Source organism: Hyla sarda, chromosome 6, assembly GCF_029499605.1.
Source record: "Hyla sarda isolate aHylSar1 chromosome 6, aHylSar1.hap1, whole genome shotgun sequence".
NCBI classification, from domain to species: Eukaryota; Metazoa; Chordata; class Amphibia; order Anura; family Hylidae; genus Hyla; species Hyla sarda.
In genome coordinates this window covers 157507926-157520643 of record NC_079194.1, presented here as the reverse complement: position 1 = coordinate 157520643, position 12718 = coordinate 157507926, and the positions used below count along the sequence as shown (strand labels likewise).

At 48.0% G+C, this 12718-nt stretch overlaps 1 protein-coding gene across 4 annotated transcripts in view; it reads left to right on the top strand.

The window, feature by feature from the left end:
* The first annotated feature begins 2174 nt into the window (after positions 1 to 2174).
* DPY19L3 (dpy-19 like C-mannosyltransferase 3) overlaps positions 2175 to 12718 on the top strand; it is an 88881-nt gene continuing 78337 nt past the window's right edge. For 2 of the 4 annotated variants that reach the window (XM_056525652.1, XM_056525651.1), the window contains exon 1: positions 2316 to 2478. The gene's annotated coding sequence lies outside the window, so the exon portion shown is untranslated. The other 2 variants (XM_056525650.1, XM_056525649.1) reach the window with 2 other exon arrangements.

Below are 12718 nucleotides of genomic sequence, written 5' to 3'. Positions count from 1 at the left end.
CGAAAGTTCAAAAACGGAAAAACCCTGAGTCCTTAAGGGGTTAAACTGTTTTAACCCCTTAAGGACTCAGGGTTTTTCCGTTTTTGCACTTTCGTTTTTAAATTATGCCTCATCATTATTCTGTAGGTCCATACGGTTAAAATGATACCCTACTTATATAGGTTTGATTTTGTCGCACTTCTGGAAAAAATCATAACTACATGCAGGAAAATTTATACGTTTAAAAATGTCATCTTCTGACCCCTATAACTTTTTTATTTTTCCACGTACAGGGCGGTATGAGGACTCATTTTTAGCGCCATGATCTGAAGTTTTTATCGGTATGATTTTTGTTTTGATCAGACTTTTTGATCACTTTTTATGACCAAAATACGCTTTTTTGTACTTTGGAATTTTTTTGCGCGTACGCCATTGACCGTACCATTGCACGCCATTGACCGTGCAGTTTAATTAATTATATATTTTTATAGTTCGGACATTTACGCACACGGCGATACCACATATGTTTATTTTTATTTTTTTTACACTGTTTTATTTTTTTTACACTGTTTTATTTTTTTTATGGGAAAAGGGGGGTGATTCAAACTTTTATTAGGGAAGGGGTTAAATGACCTTTATTAACACTTTTTTTTACATTTTTTTTGCAGTGTTATAGGTCCCTTAGGGACCTATAACACTGCACACACTGATCTTTTACACAGATCACAGGCGTGTATTAACACGCCTGTGATCAGTGTTAGGGTGGGTTCACACTACGTTTTGTCCCATACGGGAGCGCATACGGCAGGAGGGAGCTAAAACCTCGCGCTCCCGTATGTAACCGTATGCGCTCCCGTATGCCATTCACTTCAATGAGCCGACCGGAGTGAAACGTTCGGTCCGGTCGGCTCATATTTGCGCCGTATGCGCTTTTACAACCGGACCTAAAACCGTGGTTGACCACGGTTTTAGGTCCGGTTGTAAAAGCGCATACGGCGCAAAAATTAGCCGACCGGACCGAACGTTTCACTCCGGTCGGCTCATTGAAGTGAATGGCATACGGGAGCGCATACGGTCACATACGGGAGCGCGAGATTTTAGCTCCCTCCTGCCGTATGCGCTCCCGTATGGGACAAAACGTAGTGTGAACCCAGCCTTATCGGCACTTGACTGCTCCTGCCTGGATCTCAGGCACGGAGCAGTCATTCGCCGATCGGACACCGAGGAGGCAGGTAAGGGCCCTCCCGGTGTCCGGTCAGCTGTTCGGGACGCCGCGATTTCACCGCAGCGGTACCGAACAGCCCAACTGAGCAGCCGGGTCACTTTCACTTTCGCTTTAGAAGCGGCGGTCAGCTTTGACCGCCGCTTCTAAAGGGTTAATACCGCACATCGCCGCGATCGGCGATATGTGGTATTAGCCGTGGGTCCCGGCTGTTGATGAGCGCCGGGACCGACGCGATATGATGTGGGATCGCGGCGCGATCCCGCTTCATATCGCGGGAGCCGGCCCAGGACGTAAATATACGTCCTGCGTCGTTAAGGGGTTAAAATCACTTTTTTTAATTAAACTATATTAGAGATATGTTGTAGTAGTTAAGTACTACAACATATCAATTTTTTGTTTTCATGACAGTGCCCATTTAAGGCTCACTGGACCCCTTGTTACTTTTCTTGATGGGTGTAGTTTACTAAATAGTATGCTGTGTGGTTTTTTTTTTTTTTTTTTTGCTGTTCTGGCACCATAGGGGCTTCTCAAATGTATTTGTGAATCAATATATAATTTATTTGGAATATCCATTTTCCTTACAAGCAGAGAGCTTCAAAGTTTAAAAAAAATGCAAAATGTTAAATTTTTTCATCAAATTTTGGAATTTTTCACCAAGAAATGATGCAAGTATCGATGAAATTTTACCACTAAAATAACGTAGAATATGTCACAAAAAAAAAAATATCTCGGAATCAGAATGAAAGGTAAAAGCATCCCAGAGTTATTAATGCTTAAAGTGACAGTGGTCAGATGTGCAAAAAAATGGCTGGGTACTTAAGGGGTTAAAAAAAAAAAAGGCTTTATGGAGCTGTTCTGATGACTACTCCAGAGCATCTGCTGGATCAACCGACCTACAGAACAGTAACGTAGAGCACAACCAACCTTGCTGTTTTAAAATCTGTTTCAAGCCTGCAACCGCGCTGCTATCTGGGAGTTGAAGTCTTTCAGAACGCTACAATAAACTACAACTCCCAGCAATTCCCTGTGTGACATGTTCTCCCCTTCTCCTTTCAACCAATGAAGCGCGAGAACTCTTGGAGCGTGTTCAAGTTAGCCTGAGGGGGTGGGTGATGAGGCCTAGTGTGGTTGCCAGGGAAACCAGACGGCGCCGCCGACATCAGCTCCCATTTTCTACGGGTGGGATTCAGGCGAGCCCGCTGGCGGTGGAGGCCTCGGACGCGGGAATCCTATAGTGTGTGACCCGGATATAACCAGGGTGTTCGGTATCACTGGTGGGTGTGAGGGGATAGCGTTCTGTTTAATGCACGGGCTTCCGTTATTGTTTAAGAGTGGTGACTGCACTGTTATGTATCTGGCTGTGGAGTGGGCATTTTCCTCCACCAGTGTATATGTATGTCTATGTGCATTATTCCAGTGTATATGTATGTATATTGGTATATTTTGTGTGTGTGTGTGTGTGTGTGTGTGTGTGTGTGTATATATATATATATATATATATCACTATAATGCGTGTGCAATTCTAATGGACATGTATGTATATTGTGTTAATGTGTATACAGTATGTGTATATCACTGTAATGTATATATGTTGTTTATGCACATGTATGTAGTATTTGTTTTTATATATCATTGTACTGTATGTAAAGCCTATATGTGTGTGCATGTATATTATAATCTATATCTGCTTCTATCGTATATGTATGTATATCACTATAATGTGTGCCAATGTCAGGACTAGTGAATTACATGATGATGGCAGCTTTCAGTAGGTTGGATGTGTCTGGCAGAGATATAAGGCAAGGGCTACACAATGACATTGGTCACAACACCACACAGCCACAGATCGCCCCTTTGTTCTGTCTGAAGTACATTGCTGCTCTGCATTGAATGAAAATAAATGGGTTGAAACCTGCAAGTGTCTGTGACACAACAGTCAACCCCATTTACCTTTATTAGCCATGATTCAGCTGCGTGACCTTTGTTGCAACCAAAGTCACCTTGTAACCTTGGTCTAATGTTCCTGTCACTGCAAAAATTGTTTGGAAACGGTGTAAGGAAAATAACCTAGAATTCAAGGTGATGACTTGATCCCCAGATCTCAATCCAGTGGAGCCTGTGTTTGACGTGCTGAAAAAAGTTAGTTCATTCTATGGAGGCTGGATCTCACAACTTGCAGAACCTGTCAATCCCTGGTGGCAGGATATGCTCAAAGCTCCCAGGCAATCTTGTAGCCTAGAACCTTTTTTCCAGAAATCCTGTGCAAAGTCTATGGGACTACCGGAAATCCATCCTCTGAATAAGTCCATCGCTGCTGCCCATCATTAGCAGTGAGTGTCAGGCTAATGACCTGTACGCCCAGCGTCTGCAACGGGTTAAAGGATCTGCTGGTAACATCTTGTTGCCAAATATCACAAAAGGTCTTGTGTAATTGCCTTACAGTGATCCTGTCACCTAAAATTGGCTTGGAAGCTGCACACACAAAGCAGTAGGGCTTCCCAAGCCTATTTTAGTCATACCTGTACAGATAAATCCGGCTGCCCTACATTCACAAATAACACCTTTGAAATTCCACTGGGATTTGGGCGTGGGATCTACTATGCTCCAGGGCTGCATTGTGTCTCTCCGTTTACGTCACGCCGTTAATTGACACATGGCAGGAGAAGTACAAACTGCTGCAGCGGGCAGGCAAACCCTGTGTGTCAATCAACAGCTTGAAGAAGCCGGAGGTGTTGCGGCCCTGGGGCATAGTGGGCCCTGCCTCTGACTGTTCGGCCAACTCCCATTGGGATTAAAAAGCCATTTTTTTGTTAATATACAGCAGCCTGTTTTATCAATACAGGTATGGCTAAAATAGTCATATGAAGCTCTAATTTACTGTGTGTGCACAGCTTTACGATCCTATTTTATGTTACAGTTACACTAATGGGTTAGAGGTACACTGCTCAAAAAAATAAAGGGATCACTAAGATAACACATCCTGGATCTGAATGAATGAACTCATCGTATGAAATACTTTCGTCTTTACATAGTTGAATGTGCTGACAACAAAATCACACAAAAATTATCAATGGAAATCAAATTTATCAACCCATGGAGGTCTGGATACGAAGTCACACTCAAAATCAAAATGGAAAACCACACTACCTGCTGATCCAACTTTGATGTAATATCCTTAGAGTAACTCCCACCATCCTTTTTTATTTTTATCTTTTCTGTCCCTGCCTATTGCCCATCTATCCCTAACCCCCTCTCTGCCTTACTATATTAAAAATGGCTTTTTGTCTGCCTGGTAGGGTGCTCACTTACCAGGCAGACTTCCCCAGCAGGCACGACGTAATTGATGCCTGCTGGGGCCGACACTTCCGCCCTTAGTGCATCTATACAGGGTGCCTCCAGCTGTTTCACCACTACAACTCCCAGCTTGCCCTGACATTATTGTCTGTCAGGGCATGCTGGGAGTTGTGGTGAAATTTAACTGGAGGCACCCTGTGTTGAAAACAATATATCTTTGTTACGGCCGCAACCCGCTACCCTGAACCCCGCTCTATCAGATGGTCTCCTGAGGGATGTCCTCCCAGACCTTGACTAAAGCATCCGCCAACTCCTGCACAGTCTGTGGTGCAACGTGGCAACGGTGGATGGAGCGAGACATGATGTCCCAGATGTGCTCAATCGGATTCAAGTCTGCGGAAGGGGCGGGCCAGTCCATAGCATCAATGCCTTCCTCTTGCAGGAACTGCTGACACATTCCAGCCACATGAGGTCTAGCATTGTCTTCCATTAGGAGAAACCCAGGGCCAACCGTACCAGCATATGGTCTCACAAAGAAATGTCACCCCACACCATTACTGACACACCGCCAAATCGGTCATGCTGGAGGATGTTGCAGGCAGCAGAACGTTCACCACGGCGTCGCCAGACTCTGTCACATGTGCTCAGTGTGAACCTGCTTTCATCTGTGAAGAGCACAGGGCACCAGTGGCAAATTTACCAATCTTGGTGTTCTCTGGCAAATGCCAAACGTCCTGCATGTTGTTGGGCTGTAAGCACAAACCCCACCTGTGGACGTTGGGCCCTCATATCACCCTCATGGAGTCTGTTTCTGACCGTTTGAGTACATGCACATTTGTGGCCTGCTGGAGGTCATTTTTCAGGGCTCTGGCAGTTCTCCTTGCACAAAGGCGGAGGTAGCGGTCCTGCTGCTGGGTTGCTGCCCTCCTACGGCCTCCTCCACATCTCTTGATGTACTGGCCTGTCTCCTGGTAGCGTCTCGATGCTTTGGACACTATGCTGACAGACACAGCAAACCTTGCCACAGCTCGCATTGATGTGCTATCCTGGACTACCTGAGCCACTTGTGTGGGTTGAAGACTCTGTCTCATGCTACCACTAGAGTGAAAGCACCACCAGCCTCCAAAAGTGACCAAACATCAGCCAGGAAGCATAGGAACTGAGAAGTGGTCTGTGGTTACCACCTGCAGAACAATCCTTTATTTTGGGTGTCTTGTTAAGTGCCTATAATTTCCACCTGTTGTCTGTTCCATTTGTACAACAGCATCTGAAATTGATTGTCAATCAGTGTTGCTTCCTGAGTGGAAAATGTGATTTCATAGAAGTGTGATTGACTTGGAGTTACATTGTGTTGTTTAACTCCTTTAGGACGAAGGGCGTACCTGTACGCCCTACGCCCGGTCCCGGTGTTTAAAACGGGGTCACCGCGTGACCCCGCATCACACCGGGTCGGTCCCGGCTGCTAAAGATAGCCAGGACCCTGGGCTAATAGTGTGCAGCACCGATTGTTGTGCCGCGTGCTATTAACCCTTTAGAGGCGGCAATAAAATGAAAGTAAACGCTTCCCGGTAGCTCAGTCGGGCTGATCGGGACATCGCGATAAAATCGAGATGTCCCAATCAGTTGGGACGTGAACGGAGACCCCCTTACCTTGCTCCGTCGCGTCTGATCAACGTTTGATTGCTCCAAGCCTGAGCTACAGGCTCGCTGATCCATACAAAGCTATGGCTTTGCAGGGATCAGGGTAAAAGATCAGTGTGTGCAGTGCCATAGTTCCCTATGGGAGCTATAAGGCTAGGTTCAGACTACGGAATCTCCAGGCAGAAAATTTCCGCCCGGAGATTCCGAGTGCGGCCAGCGCTGACTGAATCAGTCGGTGCTAGGACCGCGTGGACACTGCAGTCTCCAATAGACTGCAATGTGTTCCGCGCGGATTTCCGCCTGAAGAAGAGCAACCCCTTTCTTCAGCGGAAATTTCTAAGCGGATTTTCCGTTCACAAATTCCGCTTCACAAATTCTGAAGTGGGAATTTGTGAACGGAAAATCATTCACTACACTATACATTTTAGAAAGCGGAAATTCCTTTGAATTTTGCTTTGAAATTGCAGGCGGAAATTCTGTAGTCTGAACCTAGGCTAACACTGCAAAAAAAAAAGTGGAAAGAAAAAAAGTTAACAAAGGTAATTTAACCCCTTCCCTAATAAAAGTTTGAATCACCCCCCTTTTCCCATAAAAAATTAAAAACTGTGTAAATAAAAATAAACGTGGTATTGCCACGCACGGAAATGTTCGAACTATAAAAATATATTGTTAATTAAACCGCATGGTCAATTGCGTACGCGCAAAAAAAAGTCCAAAATTGCGTATTTTTGCTCACTTTTTATATCACGAAAAAATGAATAAAAAGCGATCATAAAGTCCGATCAATACAAAAATGGCACCAATAAAAACTTCAGAACACGGCGCAAAAAATGAGTCCTCATACCGGCTTGTACGCGGAAAAATTAAAAAAGTTATAGGGGTTAGAAGATGAGAATTTTTTTACGTATAAATTTTCCTGCATGTAGTTATGATTTTTTTCAGAAGTACGACAAAATTCAAGCTATATAAGTAGGGTATCATTTTAATGGTATGGACCTACAGAATAATGATAAGGTGTTATTTTTACCAAAAAATGCACTGCGTAGAAACGGAAGCCCCCAAAAGTTACAAAATGAATTTTTTCTTCAATTTTGTCGCACAATTAATTTTTTTTTTTCTGTTTCGCTGTGGATTTTTTGGTAAAATGACTATAGTCACTGCAAAGTAGAATTGGTAGCGCAACAAATAAGCCATAATATGGAATTTTATGTACAAAATTTAAAGTGATTATGATTTTTAGAAGGTGATGAGGAAAAAATGAAAATGGAAAAACCCTGCGTCCTTAAGGGGTTAAGTGTTCCCTTTTATTTTTTTGAGCAGTGTATTTTGGCAACATAAGTGAATGTGTAGGTCACCACACCAGCTGTTACCAGCAGATCTTTTAAGTCCTGTAAGTTGGATTGGATTTGTTTTTCCAGCACATTCTATTTACATAAGGAACATTTACCTTGATCTTTATTTGAGTGATGAGAGGGAAGCCTTGATTTACCTTTTGTCGATTATCTTCAGCAGGCAGATTGGCTCAGCTTTCAGTTACACATCCCATGCTTCTCATTTTCTCTCTCCTGCACTTAGTAGATGCTATGCCCCACCCCCACTTCCTGTGTTTTGTCCTGGATTTGTTATTAGAAACAGAAATTCCCTAACAGGCAGTGGACAGCAAATTGCAAGGAAGGGAGACACCTAGTGGAGTTTTTTTTTTTTTTTTAAAGGTATTTAAAGGGGTACTCCGCCCCTAGACATCTTATCCCCTATCGAAAGGATAGGCGATAAGATGTCCATTTGCGGGGGTCTCGCCGCTGGCGACCCCCGGGATCTCGGCTGCAGCACCCACCTGTTGCGGCTTCTGGCAGCGCTGGAGGCTCTCATCCTAATGCCTCACGACCATGGTGATGGGAGATTGTGACGTCACGACTCCGCCCCCGTGTGACATCATGCCCCGCCCCCTCTGCAAGTCTATGGGACGTCACACGGGGGCGGAGTCGTGACGTCACGATCTCACGTCACCGTGGTCGGGAGCCGAAGCCTCCAGCTTTTCCGGAAGCCGCAACACGTAGGTGCTGCAGCCGAGATCCCGGGGGTCCCCAGCGGCGGGACTCCCGCGATCTGACATCTTGGCCCCTATCCTTTCGATAGGGGATAAGATGTCTAGGGGCAGAGTACCCCTTTTAAGCATATGTTAGGAATCACATTGGCTATCACGTGGAATGAAGTTGTTTGAAACAACTGTGACCACTCAGCTCTTTTAGCAGTTTGTTCTGTAGTACTTGTTCTGTAGCATTGTATCAAATAAGCAGGCAAGCTTTGTTTTCTGTTCTGTTCTGTACCTTGCCGATAAGCCGATAATGCCCCGCACCGCCCCCCCCGCCGCACCGCGACCGCCCCCCTGACCCACCATGTCGCATCCCCCACCGTAGTGCTGGGCGGTATACCGGTATGGATTTTTGCCCATACCGCTATACCGGTCGGGCCCCTCCCCCACCCTCCGAGTCAATAAAAAAAAAAATAATAAACTTACCCGTAATGGGAGTGGTCCGGGCCATCCATCCATCCTTCCTTCCTGTAGTGTCCGGCACCATTCCGGGTGGAGGGTGAACCGGTACGGGCTGTCCTCCGGGGGTCCTCTTCTCCACTCCGGGCAGGCTCCGGCCTAGTACGCTGCATAGACGCCGCTACGCCGTGACGTCAGGTGCGTCGCTGCGCACAGGCTTCACTGCGCAGCGGCATCTATGCAGCGTACTAGGCAGGAGCCTGCCCGGAGTGGAGTAGATGACCACCGGAGAAGGAGGACCGGTGCACCCTCCACCCGGAATGCCGCCGGACACTACAGGAAGGAAGAATGGATGGCCCGGACCACACTGACAGGTAAGGGAGAGAAGCGGGTGGTGGCGGTGGCGGCCTATGGCACCGCAAAAGCCACTGCAGTGCATTGATTTAAAGCGCCCGCTTTAAATCAATGACCTGCAGCGGTGTCGAGGGGGGATAAATAGCCGATAACTTATACCGATATTCCGGTATAAGTTATCGGCTATCGGCCCTAACCTCCACCGATTATCGGTATCGGCCCTAAAAACGTTGAAACGTTGAACTCATTGGTTGTGGCCATAAGAGACTCCTTTCACTTAGAGGACCCAGGATCTTCGGACGTTACTCCTGAGGTATCCTTTCATAGTGCTCAACCAGCTCCTCAAGGGTTCAGCTCTCACGCTGAACTTCACATCCTTCTGGAATCTGCATGGAAACATCCATACAAGAGGTTCACGGGAATGAAGAGGGTTCAAGTGCGTTACCCATTCGCCAAGGACCTTGTCTCTAAGGTGGTTTCCCCTCTCTCAATAATTCCACCAACTTCCCGCCTCTCTAGGCTACTACACTGCTGCTGCCAGATGCAGTTGCCTTCAAGGACTCAACAGACCAGACGGTGGAGTCCAGTTTGCCTCGTACGCAGCAGGCTCTGGGTCCGAGGCCCTATTGTTGTGGTGCTCACAACTGAGTCAGGGTATCCTGGCGGCATTTCCCCCGGAGGATCTATCTTGCTTTGGTTCTCCAATGCTGGGGACTTCTGTGCACAGCTTCCATGCAGTCAGTCCATTGTGCTGCCTTTTCTGGGGTTTCCTATCGGCCCTCCGCCGCCCTATGTGGCTTAGGGCGTGGGATGCGGATGCCACCTCCAAAAGGTCTCTTACCGAGTTGCCTTTTAATGGTACCCGTCTCTTTGACAAGCGCCTTGACGAGATTATCTCTGTGGAGACGGGGGGTAAAAGTTACTTGTAGCCTCAAAATAAGGCTCGCTTTTCTTCCCAGGGGAAGTCCTCTTCCTTTCGGACCTTTGGCCCCAATAAGGGGTTTCGGCAGGCGCCTTCACAGGACAAAAGGTCTCCCTTGTTCCGGGCGCGTTCGTCTTGGAAGTCGGACACCAACTGTTCTGACCAAAAATCGGGTAACCGCAATCCCACTTCCACATGGAGTGCAGCCACCACCCGCAGGTTTTTCTCGGGTGGGAGGTCTTCTCTTACTTTTTCGAGACATCGGGACCACACACATTCAGGAAGTCCCGAACACCCTGGTCTCCTTCTCCGGGAAGCAGTCTTGGGAGGCCCTCTAGTCCCTGCCCAGGGAGTCAATGCCCCCGTTCCTACAAGAGAATATTTTCTGGGCTTTTTATTCCACTTTTTTTGTGGTCTCCCAGGAAGGCAGTTCTGTGCGACCAATTCTGGGCTTCAAGCGTCTCACCGTCATCTTCTCTGCCACTTCCGTGGCATCCAGGGCACAAGGGGAGTTTCTGCCTCGGTGGATGTCAAGGATGCCTACCTTCATGTTCCTATATTTCCTGGCCATCTGCGGTTCCTCCGCCTTCTGGTTCCGGAGGGGCTTTTTCAATTCGTAGCCCTGACGCTCCTGTCGGCTCTCTTCGGGCCAAGGCCCCAGTTTCCATCCAAATTCGTATGGAAGTCTTGGGTCGGATGGTAGCGGCCATGGAGGCCATACCCTTTGCCCAGTTTTCATTACCGTCCCCTTGAACTGGCGATTCTCTCTCTGTGGGACAGATCTCCTCTGTCTCTCGATCGCAAAGTTGCTCTCCCTCGTCGGATCCGTCAGTCCCTGCTCTGGTGGCTCCGTTTCCCCCCTTCTTCAGGGGTGACCATTCCTTCCCTCCACTGGCAGGTAGTCACGACAGATGCCACTCTGTCGGGCTGGGGCGGTGTGTTCAGGGATTGGTTGGTTCAGGACCTCTGGTCTCTCCGGGAAGCCCTTCTTCCAATAGAAATTCTGGACCTGGGGTGCGATTCTTCTTTGTCTTCTTCATTGGGAGTCCCATCTTCTGTCCCGTCCCGTCCTGTCCGCAAGGCCGAGGTGTCAAAGATTCTCCTCTGGACGGAACGTATGTTTTCGGCAGTTCCTTCCGGGTGTGATCACTGGGAAGCGGACTTCCTCAGCCAACCCCAGCGAGTGGTCTCTACATCCAGTAGTCTTCGCGCAGATCTGCAACCTCTGGGGCATTCTAGACGGGGACCTTTTCGTGTCTGGCACAATCAGAAGATTCTTTCATTTGTGTCGAAGTCCCGGGACCCCCTGGCTCTAGCCGTGGCTGCCATTGGGATTCCTTGGGCAGGGTTTCCCCTGCCCTCTCTGTTTTCTCTCGTTGCGCTCCTTCCCAGGGTTCTGAGGAAGCCCAGGCGGAGGGCATCCTCGCCATACTGGTAGCTCCAGTTTGGCCACGAAGGACGTGGTACGCCGACGTGGTCAGGCTCCTGGACGACGTTCCGCTGCACCTTCCACTTCGTACGGACCTGCTGTCGCAGGTTCCTCTTTGCCACCCCAATTTACAGTTGCTGCAGTTGACAGCGTGGCGGTTGAGGCCGCAGTTTTGAGGGACTGCGGGTTCTCTTCCCAAGTCATTCACACCATGCTCGGGGCTCGTAGGCCCTCCACGGCAAAAAATTTACCACCGTACCTGGCGGTCCTATTTTAGTTGGTGTGCAACCCAGGACTCCTGTCCTGTTACTTTTTCTGTCTCCTGTCTTCTCGCTTGCTTGCAGTCGGGATTGGGAATTGGGGTTGTCTCTCTGTTCCCCTAAGAGTCAGGTTTCGGCTCTTTCTCTTCTTTTCCAGCGTCCTCTGGCTTCTCATTCTCATATCAGGACTTTCCTTCACGGAGTGGCACGGGCTGCCCCTCCATCATCGGTCCCCTTCTCCCTATGGGACTCAAATCTGGTTCTGGGTGTCCTCCATGGTCCCCCTTTTGAACCTTTTAGGGAAGTGTCCTTGTGCCTGCTTTCCTGGAAAGTGGCGTTTCTTATAGCTATCACCTCTATTCGGTGGATGTCCGAATTAGCAGCTCTCTTCTGCCGTTCTCAGTTTCTGGGGGTTCACCAGGACAAAGTCGTTTTTCGGCCAGCTCCTTCTTTTTTGCCTACGGTAATTTGGGCTTTTCATCTCAGTAAGGATGTCATCCTTCCATTTTTTTGTTCCGCTCCTTCTCATTCTGAGGAGCGTTTACTCCACCATCTGGATGTGGTGCAGACCTTTCAGTCTTACCTCTCTGTCACCGCTTCCTTTCCTCGATGTGATTCCCATTCGTCCTTACGGAAGGTCATCGCTAGGGACAACCTACTTCCAAGACCACCATTTCTTGGTGGATCCGGTCTGCCATTTTGGACGCCTTTCACTGTAGGGTGAAGATCCCTCCCTTCTGGGTTTTGGCTCATTCTCCCCGTTCTGTTGGGGCATCTTGGGGATCTGCAAGCGGCTACCTGGTCGTCTTTGCATACTCTCTCGGGATTTTGCTACCTGGTCATCTTTGCATACTCTCTCGGTATTTTTTCCCGGGTTCATACCTTCTCACTGGCTAATGCTAGTCTGGGCCGGAAGGTACTGCAGGCGGCGGTGGTTCAGCCGTCCGCCTAACCAGGTTTTTCTTCTTCCCACCCAAGGGACGGCTTTGGTACGTCCCATGGTCTGTGTCCCCCGATGGAGCCGATAGAGAAAAGGAGATTTTTTATTTACTTACCGTAAAATCTCTTTCTCGAAGGATCCTTTGGGGGACACAGCTCCCGTCCTTTTGGGTTTCTCTTTGGT